The sequence below is a fragment of the Arachis hypogaea genome, chromosome 17 (genome assembly GCF_003086295.3).
Source record: "Arachis hypogaea cultivar Tifrunner chromosome 17, arahy.Tifrunner.gnm2.J5K5, whole genome shotgun sequence".
NCBI lineage: Eukaryota > Viridiplantae > Streptophyta > Magnoliopsida > Fabales > Fabaceae > Arachis > Arachis hypogaea.
Genome location: NC_092052.1, coordinates 94,381,547 through 94,386,827, shown reverse-complemented (window position 1 = coordinate 94,386,827; position 5,281 = coordinate 94,381,547). Strand labels below are relative to the sequence as shown.

Sequence of the window (5,281 nt, the reverse complement as noted above, 5' to 3'; positions counted from 1 at the left end):
CCCAAAAGGAGAAGCTAAATAAAAAAAAATCAAAAGCTTGTTTCAAGGAAGAAATATAAAAGAAAGATTTCATAAATTGAACTAGATGGAAACATCAATCATTTACATTTCTTTTGTGATTGTAGCATGCTTAGAAAACTAGCTTACCATGAACATTGAGTTGCTATTCTTCTTTCCTTGGATTGTCAATCTTTACTGCATGATTCTTTTCTTGCTTGGGGACAAGCAAGGTTTAAGTTTGGTGTTGTGATGACATGTTACCATGTCATGTTTTTCTATGCTTTTTCCTTTGTTTTCAATAGGTTTTATGCACTTTCTTGAGCCATAAGCAAGCCAAGTGGGTAGATTTTCATGCTTCCTTTGATTTAATCAACCATGTATGAATTCATGCTATTTCATGAGGTTTTATGCTAAAATTGTCACATATTAAGAAAGAATGAATATCTCATGATTTTGAGCATAGCTTTGATGTGTTTGGTTGATTAATTGGGTGATTTGTCCATGATGGATTATATGTGTTTCCATAAGGTTCACCCATATAATTTACCTCTGCTATTGCAGGGTTTTCAGGATCATAGGCTTCTTCTTCAGAAGCTGCCTCTTGAGTACTGTTGGATGCAGCTTGCATTCCATTCAGACTCTGAGAAATCATATTGACTTGCTGAGTGAATATTTTATTCTGAGCCAATATGGCATTCAGAGTATCAATTTCAAGAACTCCCTTCTTCATAGGCGTCCCATTACTCACAGGATTCCTCTCAGAAGTGTATATGAACTGGTTATTAGCAACCATGTCAATGAGTTCTTGAGCTTCTGCAGGCGTTTTCTTTAGGTGAATGGATCCACCTGCAGAAGTATCCAATGACATCTTAGCTAATTCAGACAGACCATCATAGAATATATCCAGGATGGTCCATTCTGAAAGCATGTCAGAAGGACACCTTTTGGTCAATCCTTTGCATCTCTCCCAAGCTTCATAGAGGGATTCACCTTCTTTCTGTCTAAAGGTCTGAACATCCACTCTAAGCTTACTCAGCTTTTGAGGAGGAAAGAACTTGGCTAAGAAAGCCTTGACCAGCTTATCCCAAGAGTTCAGGCTATCCTTAGGTTGAGAGTCCAACTATATTGTAGCTCTGTCTCTTACAGCAAAAGGGAAAAGCATGAGCCTGTAGACTTCAGGATCTACTCCATTAGTCTTAACAGTATCACAGATCTGCAAGAATTCAGTTAAAAACTGAAAAGGATCTTCAGATGGAAGTCCATGAAACTTGCAGTTTTGCTGCATCAGAGAAACTAATTGAGGTTTCAGCTCAAAATTGTTTGCTCCAATGGCAGGAATGGAGATGCTTCTTCCATGTAAATTAGAATTAGGTGCAGTAAAGTCACCAAGCATCCTCCTTGCATTATTATTATTTTCGGCTGCCATCTCCTCTTCTTGTTCGAAAATTTCTGACAGGTGCTTGCTGGATTGTTGTAATTTAGCTTTTCTTAGTTTCCTCTTCAGAGTCCTTTCAGGTTCTGGATCTGCTTCAACAAGAATGTTCTTGTCCTTGCTCCTGCTCATATGAAAAAGAGAGAACAGAAAAATAATAATAATAGGGGTCTTTTTTACCACAGCATAGAGGTCCCTGTGTGAGTAGAAGAAAAGAAGAAGAAGAAATTCGAACACAGATGGAAGAGGGGGTTCGAATTTGGGTCAGATGAAGTGTTAGTAGATGAATAAATAAATAGAAGGAGATGAGAGAGAAGGAGAATTTTCGAAAATAATTTTTGAAAAAGAGTTAGTGATTTTCGAAAATAGTTTTTGAAAAAGGTTAGTAATTTTTCGAAAATTAAAATAAAAAATTAAAATAATTAGTTAATTAAAAAGAAATTTTGAAAAAGAGGGAAGATATTTTCGAAAATTAGAGAGAGAGTTAGTTAGGTAGTTTTGAAAAAGATAAGAAACAAACAAAAAGTTAGTTAGTTAGTTGAAACAAATTTTGAAAATCAATTTTTGAGAAGATAAGAAGATAAGAAGTTAGAAAAGATATTTTAAAATTAAATTTTGAAAAAGATAAGTTTTAAAAAGATGAGATAAAAAGATATGATTGAAATTAGTTTTGAAAAAGATTTGATTTTTAAAATCACAATTAATGACTTGATTCACAAGAAATCACAAGATATGATTCTAGAACTCAAAGTTTGAATCTTTCTTAACAAGCAAGTAACAAACTTGAAATTTTTGAATCAAAACATTAATTGATGATGTTATTTTCGAAAATTATGTGATAAAATTAAGAAAAAGATTTTTGAAAAATATTTTTAAAATTTTCGAAAATAACTAAGAAAATTGAAAAAGATTTGATTTTTGAAAAAGATTTTGAAAAAGATAAGATTTTCAAATTGAAAATTTGATTTGACTCATGAAAACAACTAGATTTTGAAAATTTTTGAATAAGTCAAATCTAATTTTCGAAATTTTAAGAGAAGAAAAAGGAGAAGATATTTTTTTGATTTTTGAATTTTTAATGATGAGAGAGAAAAACATGATAATGATGCAATGCATGAATGTTATTGATCAAAACAATGAATGCATGCAAGAACACTATGAATGTTAAGATGAACACCAAGAATGCTTTGAATGTCATGATGAACATCAAGACTTATTTTTGAAAATTTTTATATGCAAAGAAAATATGCAAGACACCAAACTTAGAAATCTTTCATGTTTAGACACTATGAATGCAAAAATGCACATGAAAAACAAGAAAAGATGCAAAACAAGAAAACATTAAGATCAAACAAGAAGACTTACCAAGAACAACTTGAAGATCATGAAGAACACCATGAATGCATGAATTTTTCGAAAAATGCAAAGAATTTTTAGAAAAGATGCAATTGACACCAAACTTGAAATTTGACTCAAGAATCAAATAAGAAACACAAAATATTTTAGATTTTTTTTTATTTTATGATTTTTTTTGTATTTTCTTTTAATTTTTTCGAAAATCATTTTGAAAAAGAAAAATAAGGATTCCAAAATTTTTTTAATATGAATTCCAGGAATCTTATGCTCTTTAAACTAAAGCTCCAATCATAGGGTTAGGCATGGCTTATTAGCCAGCCAAGCTTTAGTATGTAACTCAGACATGACACGCCTGACATTCCCTACCCAGAAGAATTAGACATGGCTTTACAGCCAGCCTGGCTTCAACATGCTTCACGAAACACTAGAATTCATTCTTAAAAATTCTGAAGAAAATTATATTTTTTGAAAACATTTTTATTTTAAAAATTTTTTCGAAAACAAAGGAGAAATTTTTGAAATATTTTTGAAAAAATTTTTGAAAATAAAACAAAAAGAAAATTACCTAATCTGAGCAACAAGATGAACCGTTAGTTGTCCAAACTCGAACAATCCCCGGCAATGGCGCCAAAAACTTGGTGCACGAAATTGTGATCTCAGGCCACGATGCCAGAAACTCTGTACGCATGTCTTAATAAATTGTTTTTCATTCACAACTTCGATACAACTAACCAGCAAGTGCACTGGGTCGTCCAAGTAATAAACCTTACGTGAGTAAGGGTCGATCCCACGGAGATTCGGCTTGAAGCAAGCTATGGTCACCTTGTAAATCTCGGTAAGGCGGATATCAAATAGTTATGGAGTTTTCAAATATTAATAGTAAATAGATAGAAAATAAAGATAGAAATACTTATGTATATCATTGGTGAGAATTTCAGATAAGTGTATGGAGATGCGTTCATTCCTCTGAACTTCTACTTTCCTGCTATCTTCATCCAATCAATATTACTCCTTTCCATGGCTGGCTTTATGTAAGGACATCACCGTTGTCAATGGCTACTTTTAATCCTCTCTGGAAAATGGTCTGATGCACTGTCACTGCATGGCTAATCGTCTGGAGGCATCACCCTTGCCAATGGCTGCATCCTATCCTCTTGTGAAAATGGTCCAAATGCTCTGTCACAGCACGGCTAATCATCTGAGGTTCTCGATCATACTGGAATAGGATTCACCCTCCTTTTGCGTCTATCACTACGCCCAGCACTCGCGAGTTTGAAGTTCGTCACAGTCATTCAATCCCAGAATCCTACTCGAAATACCACAGACAAGGTTTAGACTTTCCGGATTCTCATGAATGCCGCCATCAATCTAGCTTACACCATAAATATTCTGATTAAGAGATCCAAGAGATACTCATTCAATCTAAGGTAGAACGGAGGTGGTTGTCAAGCACGCGTTCATAGGGAATGATGATGATTGTCACGTTCATCACATTCAGGTTGAAGTGCGAATGAATATCTTAGAAGCGGAATAAGTTGAATTGAATAGAAAAACAGTAGTACTTTGCATTAATCTTTGAGGAACAGCAGAGCTCCACACCTTAATCTATGGAGTGTAGAAACTCTACCGTTGAAAATACATAAGTGAAAGGTCCAGGCATGGCCGAATGGCCAGCCCCCAAAACGTGATCACAGGATCAAAAAATACAATCCAGGATGTCTAATAGAATAGTATAAAGTCCTATTTATAATAAACTAGCTACTAGGGTTTACAGAAGTAAATAATTGATGCATAAATCCACTTCCGGGGCCCACTTGGTGTGTGCTTGGGCTGATCTTGAATGTTACACGTGCAGAGGCTCTTTCTGGAGTTGAACGCCAGGTTGTAATGTATTTTTGGCGTTCAACTCTGGTTTGTGACTTGTTTCTGGCGTTTAACTCCAAACAGCAGCGTAGAACTAGCGTTCAATGCCCTTTTACGTCATCTAAACTCGGCCAAAGTATGGACTATTATACATTGCTGGAAAGCCCTGGATGTCTACTTTCCAACGCAATTAGAAGCGCGTCATGTTGAGTTTTGTAGCTCTAGAAAATCCACTTTGAGTGGAGGTCAGAATCCAACAGCATTAGCGGTCCTTCTTCAACCTCTGAATCTGATTTTTGCTCAAGTCCCTCAATTTCAGCCAGAAAATACCTGAAATCACAGAAAAACACACAAACTCATAGTAAAGTCTAGAAATGTGAATTTAACATAAAAACTAATGAAAACATCCCTAAAAGTAACCAAATTCTACTAAAAACATACTAAAAACAATGCCAAAAAGCGTATAAATTATCCGCTCATCAAGAAGCAAGTAATCTAAATGACAAGTAAAGTGAATGGCAATTAAAATAAATAAATACTGTAAAGCAGACTTTTGGCAAGGTAAAAGAAGTTGGAGGTCCAACGTAGTTATCTCTCTCAACTATAATGAAAGTTGAATCTAAACTCCGC

At 34.4% G+C, this 5,281-nt stretch overlaps 1 non-coding gene across 1 annotated transcript; it reads left to right on the top strand.

Annotated features, from left to right (window-relative positions):
* The first annotated feature begins 922 nt into the window (after positions 1-922).
* On the top strand, positions 923-1,030 carry LOC112767982 (small nucleolar RNA R71). The gene has a single exon (XR_003185422.1). It is a non-coding gene; the product is annotated as a small nucleolar RNA R71 (small nucleolar RNA).
* Positions 1,031-5,281: the final 4,251 nt, after the last annotated feature.